Source organism: Pleurodeles waltl, chromosome 2_2, assembly GCF_031143425.1.
Source record: "Pleurodeles waltl isolate 20211129_DDA chromosome 2_2, aPleWal1.hap1.20221129, whole genome shotgun sequence".
Classification (NCBI taxonomy): Eukaryota; Metazoa; Chordata; class Amphibia; order Caudata; family Salamandridae; genus Pleurodeles; species Pleurodeles waltl.
Genome location: NC_090439.1, coordinates 400,096,917 through 400,114,750, shown reverse-complemented (window position 1 = coordinate 400,114,750; position 17,834 = coordinate 400,096,917). Strand labels below are relative to the sequence as shown.

Sequence of the window (17,834 nt, the reverse complement as noted above, 5' to 3'; positions counted from 1 at the left end):
TTGAATTAAACTCACTTGTTGGTCTGGAGGACCGTAGAGTAGCGCATACTGGGGGAGGACCCCATCCACGAGTTTCTCCAACTCCTCTCCAGTGAAGGCAGGGGCCCTTTCCCCAGGTGCAGCAGCCATTGTCCCTTCCAGACCGAGGTCACAGCAACACTTGCAGTATAGGTCCTCTCCTGTGAAAGTTCAAGTCGCAAGTGGATAAGTAGATAGAAAATGGCGGTCACGTCCGCGGCGGTGCGTACCGCGGCGGTGCGTCCCGCCACCGCCGGCGCCCTTCGCCATTGGCTCCTGAAACCCATAGGCTTCAATGTTAACCAATGCGGCTTTGCGCTGCGGTCTTCGACCGCCGCCCGCCGTGGTGTGCCACGCCAGCGCATTGACCTCACATCCCATTGTCACACTTCACAGGTCAGGCAGCCGCCATTTCCAGGGCCCACATGGCTCAATTTCAACTGCGTCACACAGGCCTAGGCCTTGCATAGCCACTCATACACGCCATTCACTGCATAGAGAATCGTATACTGTGCTAGCTGTGAGTACGTACCTGTGGGTTGCTTGACTGTGTGCTCCATGTTGTCCTTCCCAGGCACCGTCCGCTGGGTTGGGCGAGGAGACGGATGAATCCTCCTGTGTACCGACCGCTGGTGGACCTGTCGATAATGGAAGAACGCCACATTATCCTGACCTACCGTCTTAACCGTGCCACTATCCATGAACTGTGTGCCCAGCTGGAGCCCGACCTGATGTCCCCCATCCGCCAACCCACAGGGATTCCCCCTCTGGTGCAGGTCATGTCAGTACTCCATTTCTTGGCAAGTGGGTCATTTCAGACAACCGTGGGAATTGCTTCTGGGATGTCTCAGCCCATGTTTTCGAAGGTGTTATCCAGAGTGTTGTCTGCCCTGATGAAATCCGTGAGGAGCTACATCATTTTCTCTGAGGTGGGCGAATTGGCTACAGTGAAGGGTGATTTCTACACCCTTGGACATATTCCCAACGTAATTGGTGCCATTGATGGGACCCATGTGGCTTTGGTTCCCCCAAGAGACAGGGAGCAGGTGTACAGGAACAGAAAAAGTTACCATTCAATGAACATCCAGGTGGTGTGTTTGGCTGACCAGTACATCTCGCATGTAAATGCCAAATTCCCAGGGTCAGTGCATGACGCCTACATCCTAAGGAATAGCAGCATCCCTTACGTGATGGAACAGCTACAGAGACACCGTGTATGGCTAGTGGGGGACTCTGGGTACCCCAACATGTCGTGGCTACTGCCCCCAGTAAGGAATCCCCGGACCAGGGCAGAGGAACGGTACAATGAGGCCCATGGGCGTACTAGGAGGGTGATCGAACGCACCTTTGGCCTCCTAAAGGCCAGGTTTAGGTGCCTGTATATGACAGGTGGATCCCTAATGTACTCACCTAAGAAGGTGTGTCACATCATCGTGGCCTGCTGCATGCTTCACAACCTGGCTTTGCGCCGCCAGGTGCCTTTCCTGCAGGAGGATGGTCGAGACGGTGGTGTTGTGGCAGCGGTGGAACCTGAGGAGAGTGACGAGGAGGAAGACGACGGGGCTGAAACAGACAACAGGGACAGAATCATTGAACAGTACTTCCAATAGGACACAGGTAACATTTCAAAGATAATTTAGTAAATGTGAACTACTCTCCAGCATCTCTGCTGCCTGTCTATTTGCCCCAGTGTATGATGACTGAGTTTTGGCTTTTCCCTCCCTATTTCAGATCTGGGGTCCCCACTACGAGTCCTGTGCTTCGTTTCCCCATGGACTACAGCTTTGTGGCAGCTGTTTGTTGACTTCACCATGTACAAGGACATATTTGCACTGTCATGTCAATTACAATCTATTGAAATCACAGCCAGACTCCAGATATTTTGGTGCAAAATATGTGTTTATTGAAGTGCTCAAAATGGGATGGGTGGTTTCAAGTGGGTGGGGGCTATGGTGAAGGAATGTCAATGGCAGAGTCCAGAGTAACAGTCACACAGGTGCATTGTCCAGAGGCCTGTGGAGAGATGGAGCATGGGCAGTTCAAGGACGGACAGGGTGACAATGTGGGACAGTGGGATGACATCAGGTGGTATCCATTGCTGGCGGGGGTCTTGACATCCTACTCTGTCTTCTTGCGAGATCTCAGGGCCTTCTTGCGGGGTGGTTCTTCTCCTGCAGGAGGTGGGGGTCTGGTGGGCTGCTGTTGTGCGGGGGCCTCCTGTCCACTAGCGCCGGCGGAGGTGGTTGGCTGTTCTTGGTCCAGGCTAGTGGCAGGGGCCCTTGGGTGTTGTTCAGTGTCCGCCCTGGTGTTTACGAGGTCCTGCAGCAGCCCTACCATGGTAACCAGGGTGGTGTTGATGGCTCTGATGTCCTCCCTGTACCCCCGATAGTGTTCCTCCTGCAGCACCTGGATCTCCTGGAACCGGGCCAGTACCGTCGCCATCGTCTCCTGGGAGCGGTTGTATGCTCCCATGATGGTGGTGAGGACCTCGTGGAGAGTGGGTTCCCTGGGCCTCTCCTCCCCCCCCTGTCGCACAGCTGCCCTCCGAGTTCCCCTGTTTCCCTGGGCCTCTGCCCGCTGGCCGGTGTGCCCACTACCACTGCCCCCAGGTCCCTGTTGTTGTTGGGGTGGTGGGTTATCCTGGGTGCCCTGTAGTGGTAGACACACCGCAGATTGACGCGCCCTGGAGACAGAGGCATGGGCCCGCTGGGTGGGAGCTGTGCTGGTGTTCCCAGAGGGGTTAGGGTCTGTAGTGGCCTGTGCCTGTGTGAGGGGAACCGACTGTCCAGAGGTCCCCGATGGTCCGGGCTGGTCATCGGTGTCCAGATCGACAGAGCTGCTGTCATCGCTGACGGCCTCTTGGGTGGGGGGTGTGGATAATTCTGGCCCCTCCGCCGCGGTGTGTTGACGGTCGGGTCCTGCAGGGGTATAGAGGTATGGTTATAGTTTCAATGTGTGGCATATGGGTGTATCTGTGGGTTCTCGTGTCCCCAAGTGCTGGCATTCGTGTGTGGGGGCTTTGGTGAGGGTGGCTTGTGGGGGGGATGTGTATATGCATTGGGCATGCTTTGGTGATGGGTGTCCATGCTTAGTGGACGCATGCAGGCCTAGGTTTTGGGATGTGTGGGTTGTGATGGTGAGACATTGGCGGGGAATAGGTGTGCTGGGGGTAGGGGTGAGGATGGTGGTGGGGGCGAGGATGGTGGTGGGGGTGAGGATGGTGGTGGGGGTGAGGGTGGGGGTGAGGATGGGGGTGGGGGTGAGGGTGGGGTTCGAGGATGGGGGTGAGGGTTGGGGTCTGATTTGGCATGCAGGTGGGGGGGAAGCAGTATTGAAGCTTCAACTTACCAGTATCCATTCCTCCGCCGACTCCTGCGAGGCCGTCAGGATGCAGGATGTTCAAGACTTCCTCCTCCCATGATGTGAATTGTGGGGGTTGAGGTGGGGGTCCTCCGCCAGTCTTCTGCACGGCGATGTTGTGCCTGGATACCATGGAACGCACCTTCCCCCGTAGGTCGTTCCATCGCTTCCTGATGTCTTCCCGATTTCTGGGGTGCTGTCCCACTGCGTTCACCCTGTCGACAATCCTCTGCCATAGCTCCGTCCTCCGGGCAATGCTGGTGTATTGTATCTGTGTGCCGAACAGCTGGGGCTCTACCCGAACGATTTCCTCCACCATGACCCTGAGTTCTTCGTCTGTGAAGCGGGGTTGTCTTTGGGGTGCCATGGGGTGGTGTGTATGATGTGTGGGGTGGAGTATGTGTATTTAAGTGAGTTGAGTGTGGTGGTGTGTGTTGTTTTGTGTGTGGATAGTGTGTGGGTGATGGTGTTGAGTGGCTGTGGATGTTATTTTTTGGATGCTGGTGTCTCGCTCTTGCCTTCTTTACGAATTTTTTAGCGTAGGGGTTTGTGGGTGATGTGGGTGTGTGTTTTATATTGTATTGTGTGTGTGGGAGTGGTGTGTGTATGTGTATCAGGTGTGTGGGATTCAAATCGTCCAATGTGGCTGGGTTTTGTTCGTTTGTGTGTATTCTGACCGCGGCGGTGTGTCCCGCCAATGGAATACCGCGTTTGAATGACCGCCGCGTGGATTCGTGGGTCGTAATGGCATGGGCGTATTTCTGTTGGCGTGACGGTGGAGGTTTTGTCACCTCCACCTTTCCGCCGACCGCTGGTCTGGCGGTCTGTTGTGGCGGTCGGATTTTCGGAGGTTTGCCTTCTGCGGGTCAGAATGACCGTGGCGGGTTTACGCGACCGCGGCGGGATTATGGAGGATTTCTGACCGGCGGTAGGCGCCTTTTACCGCCGAGGTCAGAATGACCACCTAAGTCTATTGTCATTTAAATTATCGTTACACAATTCTTCTGTCTCAATAATAAGAGAAAGTGATTGCGCCATGTCAATGCTTATCTCAGTAAAACGTGCACATATAGGACTAGTCACCTGTCAGGAGAAAAGTCAGTCCAAGAAAAGTCGATAAGCCAAAGCAACACATTCATACAAACACTGTATAAAGATTACATTGAAAATAAATGGATGTCCAATACCAAAAAAATGTTTGTTACCCTGGCTTATGCTGTCAAAGAGCTAAGTGTACTTTTTGGCTGCACTGATGCCCAGGAACGGCCAAGGTACTTTGTAGCGACAGTGAAACATAAGAAATCAGAAGTACAAGTACTGATTCATGTGCTTCAGGGTACAGCGGTAGGTGCCTGCTTGCTCAGTTTCAACAAAGCTGCAGACACTAGAGTTCTCGTACATTACAACATGAATGCTCATCACGAAACAGTAAGTCAATTCCCTTCATTGTTTCATGGTTTAGGAAAGTTAAAGACTATGAAAGTAAAGCTGCATTTTAATGAAGAACTTTGTCCTGCTCAGAGTTGCAGACGAGATGGTTTTCATTTACAAGAAGCTGTTGAAAAAGAGCTTGAATCATTACTTAAGCACATTATTGAACGTTCCTCTGGTCCAACACCATGGTTTTCTCCTATAGCAGAAGTACCTTAAAAGGATCATGAAGGAGCTGTGCCCATATGCAATGACATGCGCCAGATGAACAAAGTAATTGAACAAGAACATATTCCAAGACCGCACACTGCTGACATGATAACACAATTTAATGGTGCCAAGGTCTTTTCTCGACTTGATTTGAATAAAGGTTATTATCAGTTAGAACTTGAAGAAAGTAGGGGATATATCACAACTTTTTCTACACATGTTGGTTTGTTTAGATACCAGTGACTTTGTTTTAATGTGTCATCGGCTGCAGAACTTTTCCAAGACGTCATACGACATTATATACCCGGTTAAGAGCGCATAGAATTATAGTGATGACATACTAGTTTCTAGAGCTACATGGAAGGAGCACAATAGAGCCCTGACACAAACATGTCAACTAATCAATGATGCAGATTTTACCTTAAATGCCAACAAGCGTAAGTTCAACAAGACAAAACTGAAATTCTTTGGCCATATCTCTTCTGATGAGGTATGATTCCTGATCCTGGAAAAGTACAAACTTTGACAAATAATGAACCCCCATCAGATGTTTCTTTGGGAGATTCTTTTCTTGGAATGGCCATTTACTGTTCATAATACATAAAGGACTTTGCCACTGCTAGTGCTCCATTGCAAGAGTTAACAAAGAAAAATGTTTCTTTTAAATGGTCACAAGAATGTGCAGAAAGTTTCAAGAGAATCAAACATGCCATTCAAAATGCTACAGAAATGGCATACTTCAATCCAAAGGTTCATACAGAGATTGCGGTCAATGCTAGCCCTGTGGGGTTAGGCTCTATGCTTGCCCACCTTAGTGGACACTTAAATTCTAGATGACATAAGGTAGACTATTCTGGTAGAATTTGGTCTCAAACAGAATGTGCTTACTCACAGCCTGAGAAAGAAAGTTTGGCTGTAGTATAGGTTTGTGAACATGTCCCTGTATTTTTGTACGGAAAGCCTTTTACGCTAATGACTGATCATCTGGCTTTGCTGATCATCTTTGGCAATTAAAGATCCAAGATGCCGCCTCAGATTGAATGATGGGGACTATGACTGCAAGAGTACGATTACACAATTGTGCATCTACCAGGAAACAATCACAATCCTGCTGACTACGTTTCGAGAGTACCTATCCATGGTCATGGTACTCCAGTCAGGATGGCAGCGGCATACATCAATTTCATTGTCAAGTCAAGAATACCAGCTGCTGTGTAATTTTTCCAGTTTGTCACTGCCACTAGTCACGATAATGACCTGATGAATGTAAAAGACATAACTGCACATCATCGTGGAATAAACACATTTGATCTCTCAGTAAGGATGGTGAATATCAAATACAAAAATTTTCAAGATAACTGTCCATAACTCAGGAAGGAGGTATACTGTGAGTATCCTGATTCCGGAGAGTCTACGACAAAAGGTGATTGAAGTGGCTCACAAAGGACATTGTGGTATTGTTTCTACAAAGAGAGCTCCCAGAGACAGAGTTTGCTTTCCATACATAGATAAAGAGTTGAAAAAGAACTCAAGAGTATGACACATATGCAACTGCCTGTCAACTAAATTTACTCACTATACTCTGAACATGTCAGAACTCCCTCAAAATGCTTGGGAAAGAATAGACATTTTTCTTTGGTCCACTTGATAATGGACATCATTTAATGGTGATTATAGATGAATATTCATGTTTCCTTTGGTCGAAGACCTTTCATCCACGCCACATGAGCGAGTAATCGAAAAACTTGATGGCATCTGTGCAACATGGGGCATACCAGCCATTGTAAAGTCTGACAATGGTCCAACCTTCAACAGCAAAGAAGTTTAAAATTTCTGGAGCATCTAAGCATAAAGCATCAAAAGACTACACCCTTATGGCCACAGGCGAATTGATTTGTTGAGTGTTTTAGAAGTATGCTAAAGAAATCAGCAAAGCATGCAATTCTTGAGAAGTTCAGCTTTAAGACAGTATTAAATTCTACTTTCTGAACTTATAATTCAACACCCTACTCGACTACAGGTGAAAGTCCTTCGACTTTGATGTTCTGAAGAGCAATGGCAATCAAGTTATCTCAAAGGACCCCATAAATAAATAGAAGTGAAAACATGATTCATACAAAGGACTTGGTTCACAAACAGAAAATGAAAGATTAAGCAGACAAGGGGACATGCAAAAGACCTCATTTAGAAAAGGAGATTTGGCGATTGTGAGAAAGTAGCCTCTTTCTAGCATGGTTACCCCCATTTCTGACCTGTGTCAGTGGATTTAACTGTATCACTGGGATCCTGCTAACCAGGACCCCAGTGCTTATGCTCTCGCTCCTCCCGTCACTACATAATGGTAACCCAGTATTTCATCCCAAATTGGCATACTGGTGCCCACTTATAAGTCCCTAGTATATGGTACTTAGGTACCCAGGGCATTAGGGTTCCAGGGGATCCCCTATAGGCTGCAGCATTTCTTTTGCCACCCATAGGGAGCCCATGCAAAGGCTTCTACATGACTGCCATTGCAACCTGTGTGAAATGGTGCATGCATCATTTCACAGCCATTTACACTGCACTAGGTCACCTTTAAGTCACCTATATGTAAGGCCTTCCAACCTTGAAGGCTAGGTGCAAAGTACCTGTGTGTGAGGGCACCCCTGCTCTAGCAGAGGTGGCCCCACGTCATCCAGGACCATTTTCCTGGACTTCGTGAGTGCGGGGACGCCTTTTTACATGTGCACTGGACATAGGTCAATACCTATGTCCAGCTTCACAATGGGAACGCCAAATATGGCCAAGTAAGGTGTCTAACATCTGGGAATTGTACGCCAATACTGAATCTAGTATTGGTTGTACAATTCAATGCACTCTAGGGGCTCCACAGTGGTCCCCCAGTACTGCCATACCAGCCTTCTGAGGTTTTCCAGGCAGCCCTAGCTGCTGCCAACTCACAGACCGGTTTCTGCCCTCCTATTGCTCAAGCAGGCCGAGCACAGGAAGGCAGAGCAAACCATTTCATTTGGGAGAGGGGAATTAGGTGTTACAGCCATGGTAGGGGTATCCTCCAAGAGTCTCTGGAAATGCTTTGAAGGGCACAGATGGTGCCCTCCTTTCATAATCCAGTCTACACCAGTTCAGAGACCCCCAGTCCCTGCTCTGGCGCAAAACTGGACAAAGGAAAGGGGAGTGACCATTCCCCTGTCCATCATCACCCCAAGGGTGGTGCCCTGAGCTCCTCCAGTGGGTCCCTGGATCTTGGACTCCAATGTGGTGGGGCACCCTGGAGCATCAGAGTGGCCAGTGTCAGAAGGTGACATCAAAGCCCTCCCCTGGTAGGTGCTTACCTGTGTAGCTGACCAATCCCCCTTTCAGGGCTATTTAGGGTCTCTCCTCCGGGTGTTTCCTCAGATTCAAATTGCAAGACTCCAGCAGGAATCCTCTGCATACTTTACTTCACCTTCTACCAACAAAACTGCATCTGGACCCCTCAAGGAACTCTAGAAAAATGCAACAAAGAAGCAAAGACAACTTCTGCAACATTGTATCTTCAGCTCCTGCCAGCAACTGCAACTGTTTCCAGGTCGTGCATCCTCTGAGGACTGCCTGTATTCATCCAGAACCAGAAGAACGAAGGAATCTCCTTTGAAGTGAAGGAGTCACGTTCCTACTTCAGCAGGCACCCCTCTGCAGGGACGAGCGGTGGTGTGGGTTCCCTCTCCTGACGAAGTGCGTGGATTCAGCAACACATGTGGTGTACTGAAGTTGCCCAAATGGTCCTAAGGTCCAGCTGTCCAACTTTGGTGAAGGTAAGAACTTGCCTCCCCACGCAAGACAGTACCCTGTGCACCGCATGATTTGCAGTTGCCAAGGCTTGTGTGCAACCTTCCATGAAGTGCTTCATGCACAGCACAGCTCTCGCCCCCAGCACTCCTTCCTGCGACACACAGCTTCCCGAGAAGTTCTCCGGCGGTGTGGGATCTCTGTGTTGTGCTGCGTAGCCGTCTCCATGCAGTGGGAATCCTGTGCTTGCTGCTGTGTCTTCTGAGGGATCTCTGAGTTGCTGGGAGCCCCCTCTGCCTCTCCCTCCTGTGTAGAGGCCACCAGGTCCCTCCTGGTCCCAGGCAACGCCATTTTCTGCTTACTGCGAGCTCTGTGTGCGCCAAGGCTTGTTGGCGGAATCCAGCAACGTAAACCAGACTGCAATCATTCATCCGGTGTGGGACACCATCTGCACCAACCAGGATCCCGCATCAGTCTTCTTGGGTACAGAACTGACTTCACCGGTGATTCTTCTTTTGCACCTTCATCCGGGTTAGCAAGGGCTCCTGTTCTCCCTGGACTCTTCGGTGCTTCTTGGACTTGGGTCCCCTTCTTCCACAAGTCTTTAGGTCCAGGAATGCATTGTTGGTGTCTTGCAGTCTCTCTTCTTTGTGTTCTAGGAAACTTACTGTGATTTACTCCAGTTTTCCTGGACTCTGGGGTGGGTTCAAGTATTTACCTTTGGTGTTTTCCTACACTACGAGCGCCCCACTACACACTACACTTGCCTAGGTGGGTAACTGACTTTTGCATTCCACTATTCTAGTATATGGTTTGTGTTCCCCCAGGCCCATTGCAATCTATTGTGATTTTCACTATCTGCACTGTTTTATAACTTTTTACAGCTATTTCTGCATTCTAGTGTATATACTGTGTATAATACTTACCTCCTATGGGAGTAAAGTCTCTAAGGTATTTTTGGCACTGTGTCACTAAAAATAAAGTACCTTTATTTTTGTAACACTGAGTATTTTCTTTAATGTGTTTTAAGTACTGTGTTACTACAGTGGTATTGCATGAGCTTTGCATGTCTCCTAGATAAGCCTTGGCTGCTCAGCTACAGCCACCCCAGACAGCCTGGCTTCTAGCCACTGGCTACATTTCACTAAAAAGGGATAACTGGACCTGGTATAAGGTGTACATACCTTTGATACCCACTACAAACCAGGCCAGCCTCCTAAAGCGATCGCTCAACAGTTATGCAAAAGAAAATCTAATGCTCCATACAATGCTAAACCTTTCCAAGTAGTGTCTACCAAAGGACACATTGTGACTTCCCAGAACCCTAGGAAGTCTATTACCAGAGACTGCTCACTACAGGCCTGTATTTCAGCAGTCTTCCACTCGAGATGGTGACAAAAAGAATGATTCTGACAATTAATTGACTGTTGCTGATTCCTTACTATCTTGAGCAATCTCCATTTAAGATGACTGTTTACAACTTCCAGTAACCTGATTGGGTCGACTGAACAAACTGTCAAAAAGATGAACTGAAAAGATGTTGTACATGTTTCTACATGTAAATATTAGTGTATGTCCAATGATTTCCTAAAAAAAAGAAATTGCTATTTTTAATTTGACACAGGGAGATGTAGTGTCTTGTAGGATTTAGAACTGAACCTTTCTGGCTCCCTGAGGACTCTGTATCAGTGTGACATAGACCCTAGAGTAGAATGTAATAAAAGCTTGGTTTTGAATGTTTGAGTTCACATGTACACGCTGAGGAATAAAGATGTGTTATTTACAGCTCCGTGTGCGGCCTAGTCATCCAGCGGGTACCAGGCTAGGAAGGATGCTACAATGAAGCCTCCAGGAATGCTTACCACATTCTTTAGAGAGTGTCCAGGAGCCACCAAAACCCATAAGCTGGTGCCAGGCATAAATGTGCCATGCCAAGGCACCTGGCCAAAACACATTCTGTCCATGCATAAGAACAGTAGAGGACTAGACCTGCTTTGATTTGGTGTCCGCACCTGGAACTTGTCAGAGAGACTCCCCTGATGCATGAACAATACGTCCCACTGCAGAGCCTGCATATGCCATCTGGCATGTGTCACCAGCAGGATGCTGAAGGCCATGAGGCCCAGCAGTCTCAAAGTCAATCTCACTGTAATTCAGGATGGAGGCTGAAACATCGGTATCACAGCCTGAATATCCTGGGCTCGATGTTTGGGAGGTAAACCCTAAAACTGCCCTGTGATCAGAATAGCTCTGATGAAAGGGTGCGCCTGAGAGGAAGTCAGGTGTGACTTAGGCAAGTTTATAGTGAACCCCAGCAAATGCAGGAGGTCCGCAGTAGTCTGGAGGCCGGAGACGACAACCTGGGGTGGCCCGTCTTCAGCAGTCAGTCATTGAAAAAGGTCAAGACTGAAACCCCTGATCTGTGTAGATGAGCTGCAACCACCACCGTCACCTTGATGGACACTTGAGGGGCACTAGTAAAGCCAAAGGGGAGCAAGATGAACTGAAAATTATTGTGGACCACTGTGAACTGCAAGTAACATCTATGGGCAGGTAGGTCAGGAATATGGAAATAAGCATCCTGCTAGTCCAACGCTACCATTCAGTCTTCTGGGTCCTGGACAGCTAGAACCTGAACCAAAGTGAGCATCCTGCCTGAGTCTAGGATAGGGCGGAGGCCCTTGTCTTTTTTGGGTACCAGAAATGAGTGGGAATAGCAACCACAACCTAACTCTGGCATGGGGACCCTCTGTATAGCTCCCTTGGCCCAGGGAGCGATAACTTCCTCACAGAGAAGGGAAAATTATTCTCCATGATCTGATCGTATGGGTGGTGACATGGATGGAGAGGTATTCTTGAAGAGGAGTATGTAGCCCTTTGGACTATGTGCAAAACACCGCTGTCTAACATGATGGAGAGCCAGCGGAGCAGGAGATGGCAAATCCTGCCTCCAACTGGCCCTAGGTGGGGGAGATTCAGACTAGGAAGGCTTAGAGGCTGCTGTGGGAGGGCAGATTTTCCAGACTACTGGGCACCTGATCCAAGAGGTCAGTGGGTCCCACTTCCTTGGCCACGCAGAAGCGGGCCAGCATGTGCAGCACGGTGACTGGCTTGGAATGGATGAGGTTGAAGGCCTCTTTTGTAGCCACAAAATGGGTGAAAGGCAGACTGGGGAGATGTGGGGCTGACGCGAGGCTGAGGAACCTGGCTGTAGCCTGAAAATCCTTGACGCCATTAAGCACCAAGCCTGCCTTCTCTCTAAAGGGACAGGTGCCATCAAAGGGCATGTCCATCAAGGTAGCTTGGACATCCCTTGAAATGCCAGACGTCCTCAGCAAGATGTGGTGCTTCAGAGCCACTGTTGATGAAACCACTCTCCCTAGTGAGTTGGTCATGTCCAGTCCAAAACGGATTGTGAACTTCACTGCATCTCTCCCATTGGCAGCAGCCTGAGAGAGCACAGCTCAGACCTCCTCCGGGACCTGTGGTAGCACTTGAGCAACCGCATCCCACATTCTGTCGGAATAACAGCCCAGAAGGCATGTAGTCTTCACAGACTGCAATACAAGGTTAGTGGAAGAAAAAACATCTTCTGCCCAAGTGTGTCCAACCTTTTGGATTCCCTATCCGGGGAAGCGGAAGGGAACGCAACCTGGGAGGTAGAGGCTTACATAACCAAGCTCTAAGGGGTGGGGTGTTGTATCAGAAAACGTGGGTCCCCTGGAGCGGGGAGATGGCGGTGGGCAATTATATGTTGAGGAGCCCCAGTGCGGGGTTTATACCAGGTACCACCAGGACATCTGTGAGGGCCTCATTGAAGGGTAGTATGTTTTCTGAGGTGGTAGTTCCCGACTGTAGCACCTCTGTCAGAAGATTAGTTGCGATGGCCACCAAGGGCAACTGAAGGTCCAGGACCTCAGACGCCCTCCTACCCACCATAGAGTAGGAAGCTCCCTTCTCCTTAGCCAAGGCAGGGGGAGAAAGCATTCCAGTATCTGGAGACTTATCCAGTCTGCTGGCATCATCCAAGTCTGTACGCCTGTCCATAGGTTGTTCTTCATGGAGCTGATATTCAAAAGGGTCCAATGACCCCTCCCATTCATCTCCAAAACCTAACCCATAAGAAAAAGGTCTCAGGATCTGACCTAGAAGACAAGGCTCCTGCCGGCGTCAGAATCAGTATCGTACGATGCTCATCTGGCTGTGTGACGGAGTTAGGGATTACAAAGGGGATGGTGCTGCCCTTGGGTGCAGACAGCGCCAGGAGAGTCAGCATTTGGACCGGCGTCAGGGAAGGTCAGAGTGGAACCATCGACACCGGTCCAGATCCAGGACTGGATCTTTGGGTGCCCTTTGGCACAGAGGCAGAAGCTACAGAAAATTAACCCAGAAGTGGCCCTTTGGACTCCACGGGGCCCAAAGGCACTCCAGCAGTGTTGGACTGACCAAAAATGAGGCACATGGCCTCGTAAAACTCCAAGTTGGGCAGGGGTGGCTCTGGCCCACAGACACTTGGAGAGGTGCAGAGTCGGCCCAGGTGCAACACTCCCTCGTCTCGTCGGCTGACAGACGAGAAGTCAACTAATGTTTGAACTTCTTAGATTTCTTCTTGTGCCTTGACTTTCCTGATCGCCCAAGGAACTGGAGTGGGATGATGACGATGGAGGACTCTGAGACGGTTCCAGGAACCTTCCTCTCGACTGAGATCTTGACTTCAGCAGAGTTAAGCATTGTGCCACTTTCAGCTTTAGGGACCGCTCCCTCAAAGCCTTTGGATGCATGGCCCGACACTCCGAGCACAACTTCGGGTTGTGCTCGTGCTGCAGGCAATAAAACACACGAGGTGTGGATCCACACAGACATAACGCAAAATCCACAGGGCTTGAAGCCAGTCTTTCTGGATGTCATCCTTGATGAACCAGGAGTAAAAGACTCAAATAAATCTTCGACAAAAAGTTAAAAAAATAAATAAAAAAAAAGCCAGTCAAAAAATGACTGATGGGTAGCTCTCTTTGGATGAGCGCTTGCTGGAGTGGAAAGTAAAGAACTGATGTCAGAGTGCCGGGGTGGCACCTATATAGGATCTGCAATTAAATATATGGTGCAAATCGATGCCACCTGATGGCACACAGGGGAACTGCTCGCAAAATTCTCCTGATCCGGTCTGATATCTGGAGGAAATTCAAAGGTAAGTAATGTGCAACAAGAAGTCCTTCATATATATATATATATATATACACATATATATACATACATACATGCATACACACACACATATATATATAAAAAAACAAAAAAAATACAAAACCATACAAATTACTAGTAGGATATATATATACGGTCACTTGGGTGACAAACGCATTAGGGCGAATATTGCAGTGGAGGAGTAATAAACATCTGGGAAAGGATAGTTCGCACCTGTAGCTTGGCGGATTACTGAACTAACGGGAGGTGTGTGTGTGTGTGTGTGTGTATATTCTTCGTTAGTATTTAAAAAATATTCAGAACTGTCCACTTGCATCACTGTTTCATCCACGTACTATTTAGCTACACGGTATGATTTAAACAATGCTAGAGGACACTTAAAAGTATAGCTGGTACTTATATTTATTATATTTTAATGAAAAACTATTACTGAGGATCACATGAATAAGAATTATTCTATCATAACGGAGTTGTTCGAATTTACAGACAAAATCAACAACCTCGCAAATCTTTCCCACAAGTATTCTTGAGGCCACGAAAATCAAAGATTTCACGATTTTCAGGTAGAGGTGCTTTATTTTTGTGAAAGTTCCACCTGCCTTCTGTGACCCCAAGGGAATTGTTGGCCGGGGGTAACTACTCTTCTTCGATCACGGTGTATCTTATGGCAAAGACTAATAAGCTAAAACACCCTTCCGATAGAGCTGCCACGCTGGTGACATGAGTGAGGCCTTGGGGAGGAAGATCTGCAATGTGAGGCAAGTAGGGTTTCTAATTAAAATCTACGTGCAAGACATTTTACGTCCATAATAGTAGACCGAAGCTCTGCCAGCTTTTCCGAGTTAACAATGTCAGATTTTTAAAAGTCAAATTGTACAGTTTCTCTAAAGCAAAACCCAGTACCATTATCTCCACTGCACAGATTCCGCCAAAGGCCCCCAAGGCCGCGCTACGATCACCCACCACAGAACTACACATATGTCACTATTATTTGAGTGGCACAACAATGCAATTGTTTGAGCCGAACTCGGACTATTGTTAAAACTACTGAATCATAATCGAATTTTAATGTATTTTATCCAAAGTAGCTCTAGGATAAGATATACTATTTTAGTTTTTGCAGGCATGTTTGGGTCTGTCTGGCCTATAGTTGAAAACTCTTAAATTATAATTAACATTTTAATTTATTTTTTTCAGAACCAAATTTCGTTTTGAATGAAAGATGCTACATTTCTTGAGGCATTGGTTTATGAAAAGTGGCCGTCTTCATAATCTAATCATAACAGACTTGCTTCTGGGAGATTTTCCCAAGAACAGCCTTTTGTAATCACAAATGAAAGTTGGATATTCCTGGACCTATTACAGCAAGAGAAAGGAGGACGATGTGAGGGAGGCAATAATCAGGACAGAAAGGGAACGAGAAAAAAACAAAACAAAAAAAAATAAAAAAATGAGACAATAATTGAAAACAAGAAAGAAAACAAGCATTTGCAATGCAACGGGTCTCGCATTTCTCAGAGTTAGAGCTATTAGCAGTTGTAAACTCCCAACCAGACTTTTCTTGCCTCATTAAATGGAAGAAAAAGAGCGCGATCGCGCTGCTACAGTTCACTCGTAGTGAAACCTATCGGAAAAGGTGCAATTATCTACTTAACCGGTGAAAGTGCAATCAACTATGTAACAGGGTCGATGTCATGCAAAGAGCTTGACTTCTGCCACGTGAGATCACACTGCGAAAAAAGAGAAAAAGTAGTCCACAAACCTGCCAGAAAAAAGCGAGCCTTGTATGTTTTCAGTACTTGGTCGCTGCGCTTGAGGAGGGCTAACCACCAGAAAAGGCATGACCTATGCATGCCTTCCACTAATGAAAGCAAGCAGATTTTAAAAGGCAAGCCCACGAACTAATGAAAGACACTGACGTGACATGGACAGGGCTCCGAGCCCCTTTCTAACTGCTACAGCGTCTCGCAAGCGATACCATGCGCAAGCTAGCGCAGGCTCAACCCTAAAAACGGGACTGATGAAGCGACACCTATCAAGAGAGAAAAGAAAGTAGAGAGAATCATAACAAATGAGGCCAAAAGTAAGAGAAAACAAACACAGGAGAAAATAGCGAAAATAAACAAGACCGAAAATAATAAGGAATGAGAGAAAATGAATAGGGCTGAATACACGAGATAATTCAAGACAGGATCAGAGAGAACACAAGAGAGAAAGCGAATGGCAGAAAAAAAGATGAGAAAATACTGTAAGAGGAAACGAGAGACATAATGAAGATGTATGAGAATGAAAAATGCTTGCATGTGAAAGACAGAGGAAGGAGGAGTGATAAAGTAAAGAAAGTGAACATTGAGTTTGTAGTCGTCATGAAGGAGTCACAAGGTTGCTGTGGCATAAGACTTGGAAGCCAACACACAAATATTCCTAATCTGCATTAAGCAGTGGGTTGGCTCCCAAGACAGGAAAATCAACTATGGGGTAAGGCACCGGCCTTAAGTGTGTACTAATCAATGCAAGGGATTTCTTTACCTAACTACACCCCATTGAATATCTTTGGGCTAGCTTACCGCCCTGCGAACTGTATAGATTCCCCTGCCATCAAAGTTTCTTCTTGAATGAAGACTGCTTTCAAGATTGGCCTGATAGTGCCTTGTAACGACCCACGGAAGCTCGGGTCTGCTGCTTGTTATGGAAATCACGGGCTCTCTATGAAGTCCAAGTACGCAGACATCCTGCGAGAACGCTATGTTTGTGGTGCAGACTGTCCTCAAAATAGGCCACGGTGAACAAGCCGAGCAGGTAGAATAACTACCAAATAAGAGCTTTGTTGTAAATAATAAAGATACGCACATTGATGTAGGTTCACTATAGGTTATTTTAACCCATTCTGTGCCGGGGATGTAATGGTTACATCCACCGGCACAGTGCTCCTGTGCTGAGGACATAACCATTACGTCCTCGGCCTGGAGCTCAGAGGGAGCACTAGCGCTCCCTCCGTGGGCTTCCCTCCCACCCCCACAAGGCAGGGATGGAAGGGGAAGCTTTATGACTTATCTTACACAGTGCTGCTTGTTGGTGTTGCATTTGTCCAGTTACTTTTTGTAGGAAAGATCATGGCTAGCCACATGATGACCGCTCAGCAGGTGGTTGGTATGCTTTTTGAGTCATTGTCTGATCATGATCATGAGACAGACTTTGCATCTGAGGCAGAGAAGGAAGGGAGAGATTCTGGCAGTGAAGTTTCTGTTGGAGAGGAATCTTCTGATGAGGAAGCCACTCTCAGTGCAGATAAAGGGCCTTTTTTAGAGGAGGACACTGATGTGCCATTAGTGCAGCAACCTGGGGCTGAAAGGTTTCCCATTAGAAGACCTGAACTCTGGGTTGCCCCAAACATGGAGCAGCCAGAGTTGCCTGCCTTTACTGGTCTCCCAGGGTGTAGGGTCAATACGGAGAACTTTTTGCCTGTCAATTTCTTTGAGTTATTTATGGATGATGCGTTTTTTGGAAGAGATTGTGAAGCAGACTAATTTGTATGCAGAGCAGTATTTGAGGGAAAACGCTGCTAGACTTCAGCCACACTCTAAAGCTACCCAGTGGATTCCCACAAATTTGGAGGAGATGAAAAGGTTTTTGGGTTTGACTCTTTTGATGGGATTGATAAGGAAGCCATCACTGGCTTCTTATTGGTCTACTAGTCCCCTGATGGCACCAGCTATATTTCCTGCAACCATGAGTCTTAATCAGAATTTGCTTCTTAGGATGCTGCATTTTGTTGACAATGCATTAGCCCTGCCACGGGATCACCCTGATTCTGACCGTCTTTTCAAGATTAGGCCTGTCCT

The 17,834-nt window shown here is 47.6% G+C and overlaps 1 protein-coding gene across 1 annotated transcript in view; it reads right to left on the bottom strand.

Moving 5' to 3' along the window:
- TMX3 (thioredoxin related transmembrane protein 3) overlaps positions 1–17,834 on the bottom strand; it is a 312,747-nt gene that overhangs the window by 31,281 nt on the left and 263,632 nt on the right. The window lies entirely within an intron of this gene.